Genomic DNA, 19,095 nt, shown 5'->3' with positions numbered 1-19,095 from the left:
CATTATTCTCTCAGTCCCTTAGTTGGTCATGTATTCTTCTGTCTGTAGATATGAATAGTAATTTCTTTTTTTATTTTTAAAGCAATTGGGGTTAAGTAACTTGCTCAAGGTTACACGGTCAGTTATTTCTGGGTGTGGTGCTAAGTATCAAAGCCCGGATTTGATTCCAGGTCATCCTGACTCTGGGGCCAGTGCTCTTACTCAGTGTGCCACCTGGCTGCCCCTAAGCAATTGGGGTTAAGTAACTTGCTCAAGGTTACATGTCCAGGTGTTTCTGGGTGGGTGCTAAGTGTCTGAGCCCGGATTCGATCCCAGGTCATCCCGACTCTGGGGCCAGTGCTCTTACTTGCTGTGCTACCTGGCCACCCCCTGAATGGTAATTTCTTAATTTCTTCCTTGTTATCCTAATATATTTATGATGTCATCATTTATGTCTGTTATGTGCCAGTTTTGAACTTATCTTTGTATATGGTGTGATATACTAGTCTATACCTAGTTTCTACAAGACTACTTTCTAGTTATGCCAGAAGTTTTTGTCAAAAAGTGAGTTCTTACCACAACAGCTGAAATTTTATCAAACATCAGGCTACTGTATTCCTTTGCTTAAATACTTATTCTGTTCTACTGATAGACCTCTCTGTTTCTTAATGCACACCAAATTGTTTTGATGATTACTGTTTTGTAGTTCTAGTTTGAAATCTTGCATTATTAAGCCTCCCCTCTTTTTAGTTTTTCTCATTAATTCTCTTGAGATTTTGACCTTTTTTCCTCTAGATATACTTCATTATTATCATTATTTAGTTCCATAAAGTTATTTTTTGTAATGTAACTGATATGACATAGAATAGCAAATAAATTTAGGTAGTGTTATTTTCCTTATCCTGGCTTAGTTTAACCATGAGTAAACCATAGTTGTTCTTCAATTATTTCGACCTGTTTTTATGTGTGTAAAGACTAATTTGTTCTTGTATTCATGTAGTGTTTCTGTGTGTATTGACCAATAGAGTTCTGGGAAAAATCACATATTTTGCCATTCTTTTAAATGGGATTTTCCTTTCCATTCCTTCCTGTTTGGTTTTGTTAGTAATATACAGAAATTTTTATGATTTGTGTAAGCTTATTTTATATCTTATTAATTTGCTGAAGGTACTAATTGTTTCAATTAATTTTATTTGATTATAGGGTTCTCTAGGCAAACTACTATATAATCTACAAAAACAATAATTTACTATACTATTTATTCTTGACTATTCCATCTATTCATTTATTTATTTTTTTGTCATATTGTTCTACTTGGCATTTGAAGTATTATATCAAACAGCAATGTGATAATGGATGTCCTTGCTTTACCCCTGATCTAATTGGAAAGGCCTGTAGTTTATTCCCATTGGATTTAATGCTAGCTCTTGATTTTAGGACAACAACATATATTATATTAAGGAAGGATCCATTTCCCCCTTTGTTTTCTAGTAATAATGAGGTGTGTTCCACCTTGTCAATTTTTTTCCTTAAACTAATGATAAAATCATGATTTTTTTTCAAAACGGAGTGAACTTTAACAGTGAAGTGTTTTCTGAGTGACAGAAGGAGAGGGAGAGTCTTACAATGGGACTGATGAGCATTGACTATGTTAGATGCTCCTTTTGGCTCTATGAATCAGGGCGTATAAAAGAAAAAGCATCCAGGTTTGGAGAGGGTGAAAAGAGAAAGGTTGGCTTCAAGAAAAAGTCCATACTAGACAATATAAGGAATGAGAAAAGAGGTGATCTAAGATGAAGGAAATTTGTTACCATTAGGACTGGGTTCTGAAGAGCCCATAAACAAAGTAGAGGCAGAGTAAGGCATGTCGGGCTTTAGGAGGGCTAGAGCTAAATTGGATAAGGATGAAAGGTTGCAGAGAATTTTACCTAGGTAGAAGGAGATTCTAAAGCAGGCACAAATTGGCTGGCAATAGGAAAAAGAGAATATTAAGTAACAGAGAAGCCCTATCAACTCCAAAGTCCAAATTAGTATGATTTTTGAATACATCTGTAGGTTGTACCTTTTAGAAGAAGTGTCTTCTTTAGATTATAATTAGAAAGGAAGTGAGGATGGATTATGTGTTTGAAAGAAACCATATCAATTATTAGCAAACCCTCAATAAGCCTTTATTTATTTATTTATTTATTTTTAGGATTTAAAAAAATAATTATTTTTGATTTATGGAATAAAACAAACATTTCCATAACATAGTATAGTAGTAGTAGTAGTAGTAGTAGTAGTAGTAGTAATAATAATAATAATAATATGATTGCACAAGAAACTGCAAATCTGTGATGCAGAACTTGTTGTTCCTTTTAAATATATAATAAAGTTATCATGTAATTTTTTTTTCTTTTTTCCTCCCCTCCACCACCTTAGAGATGGCAACCGTTAGACACAACTATGTATACATATGTAAAATCATTATGGATGAAGATAGTTTCTTCCTTCATCTGTTCTTTGAGTTTAATTTGGGTATTTATAATAGTCCAAATGACTTTGTCTCTCAAAGTTATTCTTAAAACAGTATTGCTGTTACTGTATACAGCATTCTCTTGCTACTGTTTATCTTGCTCATTATTTTGTGCGAGTTCATCCATGTTTTTCTAAACTCACCCTGCATTCCACCATAATCATATGCCACAACTTGTTAAACCATTCCCCAATTGATGGGCATCCCTGCATTTTCCAATTCTTTGACACCACAAAAAGAGCTGCTATAAATATTTTAGAACATATAGGTTCTTTTCCTTCTTCACTACTCATCTTTGGAAATAGCCCTAGTAGTGGTATGGTAGGTTTAAAGGGTATAGGCAGTTTAATAACTTTTTGGTCATAATTCCAGATTGCTCTCCAAAATTGTTGGAGCAGTTGTCCGATTAAGGAGGTTCAGGATTCGCGTGAATGGAACTCTCGACACTTCAAAAGATCCAATATAGTTTATTTAGAATATAGGCAAATGGGAAGAAACCAGAGATAACAGAGTAAAAGGCTTAGGAATAATAAAATAAGAGCAACTATGATTAATATATATATATGTATATATACATATATGTACATATTTACAATCATCACTGATGTGGGGAAGAACCAACACCTGACCACACAAGCTGGGGAATACTGGGTACTGCTGTCAGGGTCCCACTCGGGAGGGTCCCAGGCAGGATGTCTGTCCTTGGGTGAGATTCCAATTTGGGGTCTGAATCTTACAGTTTAAGCATTGCTGAGAACAAAAAAGGCATATTGCCAGGTGTTTTTAGCAAATCCCTGCAAGGCCCCCCAAAGAGCGATATCTCCTTGGAGTGGCTAGTTCCAGGAGCTGGGCAGTTATCATATCTCTTCTCAAGGATGTGGCCGGGGTCCCAGGAGAGGAGCAGCCCTCATGTTCTCAGTATCCTTTGTGCCCAAACAGCTCGGGGTAATTGAAAGGTCATATTGAGTTGGGCCCTTGGTTTGTATAATCTTATTCCTCACAGAGAGGCTCACCTTGCCCCTTCATTAGTTCACAATTCCACCAACAATGAATTAGTGTCCCAATTTTTTTCACATCCCCTCCAACATTTATTAAGCTTTTCTTGTGTGCCAAGTGTTGTGTTAGCCATTGAGGATACAAAGACAATAGATGAAAATCCCAACTCTCAAGTAGCCTCTGTTCTAATAGAGGAAACAATATCTACTTATATAAATAAATACAGATAAAAGACATTCAGAATAAATGCAAAATAAATACAAGGTAGGAAGAAAATGAAGATATTAACATTTGAGGGTATCATATAGGGTATAATGTTCTACTTGATCTATCTCTTAAAGGAAGTGAGGGTTACTCTGGGTTGGAAATGAGGAGAGAATATATTACAGGCATGGAAGGAAGCCAGTGCAAGGGCAAAGAAAGCTATAAAAGATGCAATGTCATGTCTGTGTGGAACAGAGAGAAAGTCAGTTGAGCTAGACCACAGAGTACGGAAAGGGAAGAAATATAGAATTAATGAGGCTAGAAAGATAGGTTGGGACCACGTTATGTAGATTTCTAAAAGTCAAAGGACTTTCTATTTATCAAAGAAGCAATAGGGAATCATTGGAATTTATTGATCAGGTCACTGATGCGGTCAAGTTAACACTTAAGCAATATCACTTTGCCAGATGTATGAAAAGGCTACTATAGGAAGAGACATGAGTGCTTATTGTATGCATGGTACTGAGCCCAGTATTAGCAAGACTGTGGGAGAAGCATGAAACATAGTCCTAGATAGCAAAGAATATGATATTGGAAGTGGGAGGCAATAGATCCTTGGCCTTTACTGTGACTCAGGGCCTGAATTTTGTTGGCATAACAGGATGGGGGGTTAATGGAATATAAGATCTTCCCCATCCATTACTAGGCCTATGTGACCACATGTGTTCTCTTTCCCCCTTGGAACAGGGGCTATGTTCCTAGGTCTAAAGGTACACAGGTATTTCAATCATGGATATCTTGCTGCTTTGATCACCAGCCCAGTTCATAGCTGTGACACATCCTGAGTCATATAGAGCCCATCAGGTGATTCAGGGAGATTTATATTGCCTTGGAGGAGGAGCTTGCTTAGGAGGAAGCTGGCTTAAGGGGAGGCTTGCTTGCAAGAAGACTTTCACACCCTTTGGTACTGAGCCAATTAGGCGCTGAGTCACATGGGAAGTGATGCCATCTGTCTTTGAGCCTATTAGTTGAAAACTATATATACTGGGAGGTTTGCATTTTACTTTGGGGCTCACTGATGGGAAGAATGTTTCTTTGTGATTTGGCCAGACAAGACTCTGGGTAGTCATTGTTAAGGATCCCCCCTTTGTGAATCCAGATGTTGGTGCTCCCTGGTCTGGTGATTAGATATCTATTACTCTGTTTAGAGAGTTGGAAGCTCTGTCCATTGGATTCTTTTTTGGATACTCACTTCTTTCTACTTATCTGTCTGCACTGTTTAATTAAAGTAAGATTGTTGACCCCTTTGAAGCTGTCTTTCCTTTAGAAGAGCAGGTCAAAGAACTAGTGCTAGCAGTCCGCTGGTGTTATTGTTGTTACACATCCACAGCAGCTGCAAGTATCTTCAAAGATACACAGGGTCAAGATGTTACATTTAGAAGGTGGTTGTGGGAGAAGAACATATAGTCAAAGTGCCATATGGGATATTAAGCACAGAAGGACACACTTTTATAGGGGTGCTACAAGTAAAGCCCTATGATAATTCCTTCTCCAATAGCTTTAAGTATCTGAGCTAAGATTCTCCTGATTATAGGTCCTGCATTGCTTTCACTACATTATGGTTCTGTGTTGCCATGATAACACCTCAGGGAGAACATTTGGCTAGAATTGTAAACTGACATTTATAAAAGGATAAATTCAAATACTGAAAGTGCATATAATCCTTAATGGCAGTTGTGTAAATTGGAAGAGAGTCATGAAAAATTTGTGTTAGAAGGTTATTCTTAGGGACTTTCCTATGGTTTTTCCAAGCACTGGAACTGAGTTTAATTGTTAAACCCTATTGTTTCAAATGGACCCAGGAACACCATGATGTCTCAAAAAACCTAGTATTTTGTACTTGGAGCCTGATCTTTAAAAAATGAACATTGCACAAAGGTAATGGTAGGTTCAAGCAGGCTGTAATATATAACCAATGTGGAACTCTGAAGAAAAAAGCAGGAATCATCAAAAAAAATTGTTCCCTGGAAAGATTAAATGGGGTGGTCATATGCCAAGAGCAAGGGATAACAGAATGCTCCACTGGTATCCTCTAGATATTGGGGGAAACTGAGAAGACATCTAGCACACTGGGTGCCCCCTTGTGGTAACTCCTGGAAGGATGTGGAAGAGGATCAGAATGAGCAGACCTGGACACATTTTTCTCTGCAACATTGAAGGGACTCCTGAAACAATGAGACCACATATTCTTTTGAATACTATTGTTTTTAAAGTAAAATTTAGCTGTTAATAATTTAAAAAAAAATGAAATTAGCATATATTTTATTTTTTAATATTTAAAATGAATAAAAACAATGTCACTTCAGATTGAATATTTAATATGTGTTCACCCTAATAAAAATAAATAAAATTCCCTGGATGTGTATACTAATGAGATGTCCTGTGCACATGTATATTGTTTGAGTAACAAGTGCTTTTGGAAAGTAGGAATTAAAACTAGTAATGAATTTAGAAATCATCCAGTCCAACTCTCTCTCTTTATATATGAGGAAACTGAGGGTCAGACAGTGAGAGTGATTTGATAAAGTTAGTGTCAAGAGACAGGATTTGAACTCAGACCTTTTGATCTCTAGTTCAGTGCACTTTCCACTACATCAGCTCATTTATCTTAATATTCCATGCTTACCAACAATGAATTGAGGTAATTCAGACAAACACGGTGAAATAAGATGAACACTAGCTTTGGAATCAGGGCATCTGAAACTGGTCCCATCTTTTAGCTTTGTGGTCTTGGATAAGTTAATTGACTTTTCTCATTCTGCTCATATATGAAATAAGGATATCAGTACCTGCACTCTCTACCTCAAATGGTTGTTGTGACCATTAAATTTGGAAAATTTAATTTAAAATCTTGGAAAAAATGGATAAATTTTGGAAACCATAGGATAAAGAAAGAAAATGAACTATCATCCTCATTCTCATAATTCAATGGGGGCAGCATCTGTAGCACTAAAAGTGTGCCATTCTAAGAACATCCCTATAGATCCCTATATGAGGACTGCTGCCTCCTGGCTTAGAGTTGTTGCCTAATATATCACTGTCTCTATTAATACTGCTGCTTCATCCTCTACTATCCTTTCCATGGCAGTTTGTGAGTGGCGATACATGCATCAGTCTTCCCTCCCTACAACTGTTTCTTATTATGAAATAGAGAAAATGAGCTTTGTTGAGATTGGATTCACAAATTCCTATAATAAATACAAAAAAATTCAGCTCAATTCAGTTAACTAAGTACAGATAACTGAATTTTGGGATTTAAAATACTGAGTTTTGATCAGATGATTCTTTGTCCTTTAAACATTTCTGTAATTGGAAGACTGAAGTATGCCAGTAAATGGATAATTATTCCTCCTTGTTAAGTAATACACAAACACATACATACCACATACTACACACACACATACACAATACACACAAATAAATCTTCAAGTAAGATATGTTCATTTTCTTCAAAAGGAACTAGTTGAACTAATAATAGAGCATTAAAAAAATCATGCTGAGCTGTCACTATTTCTGCTACCTAAGAACTGTATCTGTCTGTGTGAACTCTAACCAAACTCATTCTTTTTAAGAATCACTTGACAAATGATTCTGATTCCTTTTTGGATGTCTCCAATTTAGCATTGCTTTGATTCTATTAAGTATAACTTATGATTTTTGTTGATTAAAAAATAAATGAATCGTTTGAAGAAATGATCCTTCCCATTATTGTCCAGTAAAGGATTCTATAGCATGGCACTTGAATTGTAATATTCCTTCAGTGAAATCGTATTTGTCCATGTGTATTTTAAATTCTGCAACTCCTAATAAATATGAGGGTTTTTGCTTGAAAAATGGGCTTCCTTGGAAAAAAAAGTAAAGGAAGGCAAACCAATCTGCTATCGGAGAATAATTATATCTTACAATTTGCATGCAAATATATTTAAACTAAAGAAATAATTCTAAATTATTCATCACATGAAGTTGACTTTGTATTGCTGTTATCCCCCATAAATTATAGGTAATAAATCATTCTTTTAATGTAGAAAATAGCTGAGGTGAAAACAGTTTTTTTTTTCCAGATGTACATAATGCAACTGAATATTCTATGTTGAGAGAGGTAATTCTCAATTACAGCACATTGGAATTACTTCATCATCCATTACGTATAAGTAGTTTAAGCAAAATGTGCCTCTTTACAACAAATTAGCTTTTTTCTCTCTGTCTTTAAGAGGATGCATTTCTCTTCTCTTTGTAAGGTAATAACTATTTATTTATAAACTATAAAACATATAGCACTGTTGTGCCTACAGCATTCAGAAATTACTAGGCTATATATTCATTAAAGAGAAGTAATTACCTTCCAGATATCTTGGCTACAATCTTTTATTGACCTCATAATATACTTGCAATGCCTAATAGATTGATGCAGCTGTTTACAAATTCTTTTTTTTTTCTCCAGCATATGAGTTAGCTACACAAGTTCAATAATAATTCAGACAGGCTTTCTCCCGCTTAATAAGCTTAACAGGCAGGAACATAGAGCTTGCTGCACTTAGGAGAATATGATTTGATAGCTAGCCCCAAGGATGTGGAAGAGCAGGATAAAAATAATAGACATGTTTTTTATAGTAATTGATTTGTTATTGTTGCTGACCACATTTGGTCCCATTGAAAAGGAAGGAAAAAAAAGTCTTCTGGCAGTAACCACTGCAGTCTTTCTCATTCTAGCACGAAGATTTTCACAGTTAAAAATTCATTTTTTTACCAAAATGCTACACATACATGCACATGCACACACATATGCATGCACACACACACAGAGTGACCCCAGACTACTAGAGAGATAAAAATGAAGGAGGAACAACAAAAGCCCAAAAGTAATATTTCCGTATTCTCTTTTACTTTGGGGGCATTTCATGTTAAAAAAAAATGTTTTTAGGCCCTTGTTCCATTATATTTCTGAAAAAAAATGAAAAACTTTTGGTGTGAATAAAACCTTCATTGTAATAACAAGTATATTTGACCAGGAAATTCCTTTAGTATGCTTTTCAATTAAATAGCAGTCTAAATTATGGAGAGACTAGAAGTGACAATTGTGTTCTGTAAATATTGCATAATGCCAAAAACATCAAAAGCCCTAAATCATCTATATGAATGTATATATACATATATAGCTATTCACATTAAAATTATAAAATGTTTCCATTTTAATTTTTCCCCCATACTGTTATTAGAACCTAGGTGAAGGTAATATCTGAGTTAGGAAAATGTATGTTTCTAAATTTAACTTTCCTTAAGACCAAATGATACCAATTTTAAAAAAATCTGAAAGAGAACAGATGGCATATATAAGACTTTTTGTTTATTATAAACAGAAAAACATTCAAATGATATTCTTTTGGAATATATATCAAAGCTATATCATAATATAAAGAAAACTAATTTGGAGACTGCTTAAAAACCCATGCCATCTCTTAAAAACAGGCCTGGAATAATTTTAATCAGTTTTCTCTGCCTAGTATTAGCTTCATATGGTAATATCATTTTTTATTAACGTAATACAAATATCCCGTGCAGTGTTATACCTTTCATTGCTAGCGGCTTTAGTATCAAAATGTCATAGCCGATTTTATTTTCACTAATAGATTAAGACTTATACATTGCATTAGTGAAAGTGAACAGTACTCTAGTATGATACTAAAATTGTGGAGGAGTCTGGAGTGAGTCCCTGGCAATCTACTAGATGGCATATGTCTTACTGTTCCCTTTCCCTCCACGATGACAACAAATGGTTGAGAAGTTTGGGCAGGTAGTTTATTACCTTTAGGAGAAAAGTTCACCTTTTAGGAACTTCCCGATATCCATTGTCAAAATATCACATTATACAATTCACTGGAAGTGAACTTATTGCTAAATACCCATTAGGTTCCCAGGAGATGCCTTACATTAATTGTTTAGTGGAAGCACCCTTAGGCTATCACCAGGGAAGCACATTAAATGCATAAAAAGAGAAGTTGACAGAGATCCCTGTAGAACAAGATGCATCTACCAGCTCAAACCTTCTCCATGAAGAAACTTATGAAACAGTGTTAAGAATGGTCATTTTCTTTATTTTGGGGGGGGAGGGGAGAACTGGGGGTGATTTTTTTCTATTTTTGCTGCTAGCACAGATACAATTAAAGTGGGGGGAAATCGATGCACTATCCGTGCAGACACTTTAAAAGGGTTACTGAAACAACAGCATAGTAACGGGAGTGGGAAACAAGGTTAGTCCAGGTGCCTGGGTTCTGAGGCTAACAAGGAAGGAAAAATTAGAAAGGGAAGGCATTATCCACTTAGTGATGTTATAAAAGGGCAATGGCCACAAGAAAGCATTGGCATAAGTGGAGAAAGCAGAGGTTTTGGAAGAAATGAGTGGGAGAAAGTGACTAGTGGCAGAGTTTTAGGCTAATGGCAAAAGCCACTGATATGAGAGTAAAAAAATCAAGTCACAAAATTAATAATACTGAATTCTGGCAAAAAAAATATGTTTATATATGCCTGTCTGTCACATTGCTCTTAAAAGGGTTGCCTCTCTGAAGATAACACAATTAAACAAAAATCTTTCCCTTGTTTAACTACAATTGCTGGTGAAACCATTGTGCATCTCATGTACTTTTATGTTTATTTCACATAATTTTGTTTAGAACGTTTCTAAAAAGAAAATGTAAAAAGCAAACAAAATATGTGCTGGTTGACATAAATGCTGTTATTTTTTCCTTTGGTCAGCATTACTGTGAAAAGTCCACTAGAGGGGGTACTAGTTAAACAAGAAATGAGCTTGTTACTTCTTTTTTTTCCCCTCTTCCGTGGATTTTTTTTTTTATACCTAAATGAAAATATTCATTTTCCCCCAGTAGTTATATAAGTGCAATAAAACTATGATATGGAAGGCGTTTTTATATTCTTAAAATTATATTCCTTAGTTTAGTTATTTTGTAAAATTGCAAGTTGGCTATAATGACATTTTAATAATGGGCTTAGAAAAAACTTATTTGGTTAAATTAATGGATTTTTTTTAACATACTTAGGTTATTACCACTGAAGTGATAAGGAACAGATATACAACTATATACATTTTTACATAGTATAATTTCAATATATTATACACTTAACATGGGGGAGGAGCAAGGCATTCTGGTCATTGTCACTTGTAGGTGACTTGCCCAAATTGCACAATATGCCATTACTCCATGTTATTATAGGTCCTTCTTTTCTGCCCAAACCTCACACAGCTGCTAAATAAGAACCTGTAGGCCTACTATTTAGGAATATGTCCATAATTTTCCATTTTACCATGTTACAGATAAATATTTAGTTTTCCTTGTTTCTGGCAGACTGTCAGTATTTCTTGAAAAGTTGGAGGCTTTAAGAGAACAATATTTAAATTTCCTATTGTACCTAAATTTAATTATCATTTTACTCTCCATATATTAACAATGGTTCCTTTGGGCTGTAATTAATTACCCAAGCCCAGGAAGTAGCCCTTTTCTTCCATATTTCATTTCTTTTCCCTTTTCAGGAAAAAAAAAAAGATACATTTGAAGATCTCAGGAAAATGTATTATTTGTCCTTGTTAACATTTATTTAGCATCAAAAATATCCTATGCATTATGGAAATAAGAGAAACTTATATCTTCCTTCCCCAGTCCTGAGAATCTGATTGGATTTCAGAAGGATTGACAACTCTGTACTTCTTGTTCATAAAAAAAGAAAAAGGAAAATAATCTCTGAAAACTGATGATGTCAATATTGCAGATTCAGTCCCACATTGGCATGTATATTAAACCTTGCAGAATTGATGGCAACAACTGCCCATTGGAGCTCTAGCAACAATAAGGACTTATCCAGCCGTGATCAGTCTTTATCTTTCTACTTTTGCACTTCTCATCACAAATTGGCAATAGTCACCAAAAGAATACTTCATGTTAATTTCTTTTTTATGTTAATTTCAAAAGTTGAAGGTGTCAGATTTCATTCAAGTTGCCATTCAGTTTGCCTGAATTTCATGACATGCTATTTCCTGAAGGTCCTCCTTTCCCAGTTGTACCTAAAACAACTACTTTGAAGGAATTCAGAGATCTTCTGACTTGTGGATATGCCTGTGGCTTTCCATTTTATCCCTATCTAATAGACAAATATTTTGTTGACCTCATTTCTGTTGGACTGCCAGTATTTCTAACAAACTAGAAGGTTTTAGAAAATTGATGTTTAAATTCCCTTTGCCATCTAAATTTCATTGTATTTTTTTTTTACTCTCTGTATAACTCTATTGTTCGTTTAAATTGTGAGACATATATCTTTGTGTTATAAAATTGATACAATCAGTGCAAAAAATCAACATGGCCCTCAGTGGGGAACACAGAATCTCAGAGCTGGAAGAAACCACAGTAGCCATCTAGTCCAATCCATACTCAAAAAGGGAATCCCTCCTTCAACATACCAGAGAAGTGATTATCTAGCCTTCACTTGAAAATGAACAAAGATGGGGAAATTGTTCTGTTGGAGCAGCTCATTCCAGTTTTGGATACTTATGTTAGGAATTTTTTCCCTTATGTTGAGTTTAAAGTCTGCCTCTTTATCATCTGTCAATTTCTCCTAGGTCTGCTAAATGAAGCCAAATAGGAGAAATCTAACCCCTCTTTTACTTGATAGGTCTTCACATACTGGAGAACATTTATCATGGTCCCCTTAACTCATCTGTTCTGTAGGCTAAATAGGTCCAGTTCTTTCAATGATATTATCTCTAATCATCTCAATATGATGATTGTTCTCTTATGGGGGCTCTCCAGTTTATCATTGCTCATTCATTTAACAACCATTTATTAAGCATCTACCAGGCATGGTTCTAGGTACTCAAAATAAAAAAACAAAAATGAAATAATCCGTATTGTCTAGAAGACTGTATTCTATTGTGTGTGAGGGCGGGGGGTGGGGTACAACAAAAACATAATAGGTGCAAAATAAGTAAATACAAAATAATTTCAGTTGGAGAAGGAGTCATTTACAACTGAGGTGGGGGGTTCTGCAGGAAGTAGCTCTTGAATTGCACTTTGAAAGAGGCTAGGGATGCTGAACACAAAACTCGATACAGTCTGACAAGGTCAAAAGATACAAGGCAGCATTAGATGGAAATGATTTTCTTAATTGAATGTGTGGTGTAATGGAAAGAACACATGACTGAGGTCTCAGGACAGCAGGGTTGTCTAGTCTTGACTTTGCCATTCACTACTTGTGCAAGTGAATCGAGTCTTCTCAGATTCAGTTTTCTCATCTGGAAAATGGTAGTTTTGAACTCTATGATCACTGGTTATAAAGTTCTAGGATGTTTTCTGTGGAATACTATGTTTCTCAATCTTCTCTTTTTGGGTCAGATATGATGGCACATGCAATCCTCAGCTAATAGAGAGTTTGAGACTGGAGGATCATTTGAGCTCAGGAGATCTGAGTTATAGAGGCTAGGCTGATCTAGTTGCAATAAATTAGTCATCAAAAACAGGGATCCTTGAGGAGATTGGGGGAAAGCAATCAGGTTGCCTAAGGAAGAAACAAACTTAGGTCACAAGTAGAGCAGATCAAAGCTCCCAACTCAATCAGTGGTGAGATCAAGGTCATGAATAATTCTTAAACTTCTAGCCTTGGAAATATAACCAAGGAACAGAAGTACTATGGATTTTACATTTCATGCATGTTTAACACACATAAATTTGACTCTATCCACTGGGAATATACACACACACATAGAAAACACACACATACATATTTATGTGTATACACACATGTACATATACACACACATATAGATATATGTATAGTATATCCACATGCATATACAAGTATACATATATAAATGAAAAAATGAACACAAATTAACAAAGGAAGAAAGAAGGAAGGAAAATAGTTTCACTAGTGAAGGAAATTCTATTCACATTCCATTCAATGAGGATTTGACCTCAAGTGAGAGATGGATAACTACAGTTTTCTTAATTGGTCTGGAGTTCCACATGTCTCTCATAATGGAAGCATCTTACTGTGTTGAGTGTGATTCTAGATTCTTCTATCATAGCAATAAATGAGCTATTCATTGTGCTTAGACTGGTAGAGCTGATAAGAGGGACAGACTTATTTGGTCTTCATGTTCTTGCTTTCAGCTAGAAGTCCTCTTCTATCTTTCCTTTGACTTGCTTGTATCCTCTCTTGCCTCATGATGCCTTAGGAAGAAGAAATGTTTCACTTCCTAATCATTAATTTTCCTGCCTGCTAAGTTATATCTCTTGTCTTCTATCTGAGTAGAAGTCTTACTTACCGTTTTCCTGGTCAAGAGCTTATCTGGGTATTGTGAAAGTAACAGTTTGCATCCCATTGTTTTCGTACCTACCATTTCAGAGCCATCTGCTCTCTGATGCTGATTGCTCTCTATTAAGGAGACCATCACCCCTTTCCAGCTTCACTTGGTTAAAGATGCTGGCTGTACTGTACTTCAGGGACTATTTAAGGGATTTTCAACAGTTATTTTGACTATCTTATGTGCAGACATCAAAACCTAGCTCCTTTATAAGATGTGCCTTCGTTGTAAGAGATTTACAGAAAATTCCCTCCCCATTCCTCTCCCCTGCCCCATTTTCCCCTCAGGAACAGTGCTGTCCTAGTAAACGAGTGAGCAAACCTCTACTCCATTTATTTTTTTTTAAGCTGTAGAAGCCCCATAGTTCAAATATACTTCTTATTTCATTTTCAGAACACATAATTTCTTCTTTTCATTTATAGCACATTCTCAAAGTTTCAACATCATCATTAAGAAAAAAAGATCTGCAAAACATACATACTAGAAAGGAAACTACTGTCTTTACCTATAAGGGTCCCAGTTTCTCTAAGCAGATGCTTGGAATTAGGTTTGAATGACTTTGAAGTATTGTCATAACTCATCTTCCTGCATTCAAATATGACCTTAGACACTTCCGAGCTGTGTGATTCTGGGCAAATTTATTAGTATTGTTTGCCTCAGTTTCCTTATCTGTCAAATGAACTAGAGAAAAAAAAATGGCAAGCCATTCCAGGATTTTTGACAAGAAAACCTCTAAGAAGAATCACGGAGAGCTAGACATGATTGGAACTACTGAAAAACAACCATCACACCTACAACCATGTGCCAAGTACTGTGAGGCATTCTGGTGATATAAGGATACAAACGGAAACAGTGTCTGACTTTATTAGCAAACCTTGTACTACAATTTTCCAGTTATTCCTTTATAATATGTCAAACCTTTTTCCTATGGAACCAAGTTAGCCCCTGTAGATGCATTAATATTATGTGATTTCAGGTCCAATTCATAATGACGAGGAATGCCTGGATTGGGCACTGCTGTTTCTATAAATTGCACTTACTTTACAAATGCATGACCAGGCTAGACTATTGTCAGATGTGTGCTGGTAAACATTTAACAATCTGCTATCAGGGAAAAAAATTATACCATAGGACACATTTTAAAACATAATCTTTAGTTTTAAGGAAATGATGCAGAAAATGTTGTCTAGACAATAAACAAAACACCAAATCATGCCTTGGTTTGTAGCATTTGCGAATTTCTGAGGTATAAATACTCACCTTGAAAATTTAACAATTGGCTCTAGAAAGCCAGTAAGAGTTGGGTCCAACAAATACAGACACATTGTATCTGTGATGACTAACTTTGATAGATTGGGCTCCTCTCAAGACTCATGATGGAGAGAGCTATCCACATCCAGAGAAAGAGCTACAGAATCTGAATGCAGATTGAAGCAAACTACTTGCTGTCTCTCTTTTTCGTTTAGTTTTGTCTTGTTTCTACTTCTTCGTTATTCATTCCGTTGGTTATAATTCTTCTTTACAACTTGACTAATGTTTAATGTGAAGATATATGTAGAATCTATATTGAATTGCATGCTGCCATGGTAGAGTGGGAGAAGGGGGAGAGAATGGGGGAGATAATTTGGAACTCAAAAACTTGTGGTACTGAATGTTGTAAACTAATAGTAAATAACTTTTTTTTTTTTTGCAGGGCAATTGGGGTTGACTTGCCCAAGGTCACATGGCTAGTTTTTTTGTGTGTGTTAAGTGTCTGAGGTGGGATTTGAACTCAGGTCCTCCTGACTCCAGTGCCAGTGCTCTATTCACTGTGCCACCTAGCTGTATCCTTTAATAGCTTTTTTTTAAAGAGTTGAGATCAGCACAATTCTGACTTAGCACCTGAATGACATGATGACTTCAGGAGGATCTGGAACAATTCTTTCCTTTCTTCTCCTGAACTTCTCCTTCTAGTGACTTTTTGCCAATGCCCCAAATCCATTGAATTAGAGTTCAAATCCTTTGTCTTTTCTCCTGTTAAAAGGCAAATCCCCTGGGAGAGGTAATTCATTGAGCTTCCTCAGTCATTCACACTTGAGTGTGAATCAGTTTGTTAGAAACTTTCCTGAGGAGGTTTCTGATAAGGGGGAAGAGGGTGAAGAGAGTCCTCAAGCATTAAACACTTAAGAAAGAAGGAGAAAGTTCATGGAGGCAGATGACTGAAAGAAAAGAACAGCTTCAGCTGTTTCACTGTTTTGTCTCCTACCCACACTGTCTGTGAAAGTCAGACACTGGTGGCCAAAGTATACCAAAGTTAGGTACTTATCAGTGGATGTGAGAAAAAGATGCAGAGACTTTAGTGTGGAGGTCTTTTACACACACACACACACACACACACACACACACACACACACAAAAAAAAAACCCACTATGTATGGAATTTCTTTTGACCTTATTGATAAAGCCAGTGGCAGACAAGTCACTATAGCCCCTGCCCCATCCTCAAGTGCTATGACTTTGGAAGCTATTGTGCCAAAAAGATCTCTCTCTCCTGATCAGTCTGCCAATGTGTTTTGGAGTTTCCAGCCTTAGTGTCGTGTGTTAATGAACTTAAGTGAATTTCAAAGGGTAGGAAGATGCAGTTGATTCAGTTAGTGCATCAGTTAGTTGATTCTTTAGGAGGGATTATTAAATTAGTTGATTAAGTTATTTACATCCATTTTCCATATTTGCCAAGATTTTAAAGAAGACTTTTAGCATTGTTTATCTTAAAGGATGTGACTTGGAATCCTGGCCCTCCTCTTTATTCCCAGTGTGACCCTAGTCAAATCACTTAGTCCCCTTGCACCTAAATCTCCTAATTTGTAAAATGGGGGATTGGACTGGGTGGTCCCTGAGGTCCCTTCTATTATAACTCTATAAACTTTAAAGGTCTCCTCCAATAGGATTCTGAGGATTGGACATAAGATGGTTGAAACAATTTTTTTTTTTCTGAGTGGTAGGATAATATCATCTTATTCTACTTGGGTAAGGGTGAGGGGCAGGGAAAAAGTGGGGCAACATGAGAGATTGGAGCTAGAACATTAGCTGGACAATCTAGAGACCTAAGTTTAAGCTCCGACTCTGAAACTTAACTTGTATGACCTTGGACTTCATCATCAAGAGCCTCATTTTTTTCCATTTTAAAAATAATTCAAATAATGACTTCTCATAGAGTTGTGGTGAGGTTTAAATGTGTTCGTATCAGTAAATCTGCTTTGTGAATTACATGATGCTTCTCAAATAGAACATATTCCTTCTCAAAGGAGATAGAGAAGGTTACAAATATAGAGGACAATGTAGGGGGCACAGGAGATAGACTTTGCCTTCATTTTTCAAAAATATATAATAAGGGCCTACTCTGTTCGAGGATCTAGTTTCTGATGCTAGACCTGATAATGCAGTTGTGGAAGTTTTTTGTTTTCATTCATTCCAGTAGTAAAGAAGGGAAGGGAGCCAGCAAGAAGCAAGTAGGCCGAGAGAACAAAGCTTCAGAGAAGTAGGTGTATTTTCTCACCCTGCGGGCAAAATCAACACTGCCTATTCCCACCTTTTCTTCAGCCTGTTCCTTTCGCTCTCCTGGGCTGCTTTTTTCTGGGGACCCCACTAATATGAAGGAGAATGGTAGCTGAGGTGGTGAACTGACTGTTCGCCGACCCCCTCCCCCCAAAATTGTCAACAGGTGTGTGCAGAGCATCTGTGCCTATGTGGGAACTGACAAGCAAGGCACCAGCTGTGACTTGTACTTGAAAATAATAATAATTTCCACTTAGGGATATGGAATTATTTATCACTACTGGTGGAATTTTTTGCCAAAGGCAAAAAATAAAAACATCCGATGAAAAATATCTTCTCTCTACAGCCTGTCTATCTCACTCACTCACCATAGGAACTGATTGAGCCTGTGTCCAAGAATAACTATCATTATGGTGATTACTATTATGATGATTTTTTTCTTGTAGACCCTGGGAATGCAGGAACCAAGAAAACATCCTCGTAGGCCTTGCCTAGGTGAGGAGGCTCCCCTAGGCATAACTTAAACCCCTGTAGATCATGAGTGGAGAAGAATGAGGGTTTGGACAATGCAAGCAAAACAACCTTTCTACATGCACTCAAATATGACAGATTGGACCAACGTGTTCAGGCACTACATCCAACATCACACGAGCAAGCAGTTTCAGGAATGCCTTTTATGACTTTAATCTTGGTGGTCATGAGCAAGCCTGCTGGGTGACCTTGGGGCAAGCCATTCGGGTTCAGACTCAATTTCTGCACAGTTCAACGGCAAAGACTGGGAAACCCAAACTGAAGAGGTGAATGGCAGGGGTGGTGGATTATCCACATATATTTGCATACTTTCAATTCCTTAAATATGACATTCTCCCTCCCATCTCTGTGCCTTTGCACTGGCTGTCCCTAGTACCTGGAATGTTCTGCCCAATCACCCCCACTTCTGAGTTTCTCTGGCTTCCTTTAAGACAGTTCAAATCCTACTGTCTATAGGAGGCCTTTTCCAGTCTCCTCAGCTATCAATGTCATCCTCTCTAAGATTACCTATCATCTACTCTATATAACCTCAGATTATATTCTTCAGGTTATAGTCAATAATTATCTACATATTCTCTCTCCTGTAAAAATGTGAGCTCCAGAGAGCAAGAACTGCTTCTGCCCTTCTTTGTATCTCTAGAACTTAGAAGAGTGAGTGCCACATATTAAGCACTTAAGATGCTTTATTGACTAACTTCACGAAACCTGAAAATTAGTTCTCTAATCAGCTGCATAAACATGCTGATACACACATGTATACATACATATGTATACATGTGTGTATCCAGGAATACTGCATCTAACATCTTTACCTGGGCTGACAAAATCAGTACAGGTGACCTTGAAAGAGGCAGCTAATTCCATAGAAACAATGTTATAAATGAACATCATGACAAGGTGATGATGGGGT

Source organism: Petaurus breviceps, unplaced genomic scaffold (genome assembly GCF_028583685.1).
Source record: "Petaurus breviceps papuanus isolate PSGF00001 unplaced genomic scaffold, PetGlider_PUasm1.0 90822, whole genome shotgun sequence".
Classification (NCBI taxonomy): domain Eukaryota; kingdom Metazoa; phylum Chordata; class Mammalia; order Diprotodontia; family Petauridae; genus Petaurus; species Petaurus breviceps.
This window is presented reverse-complemented; position numbering follows the sequence as displayed.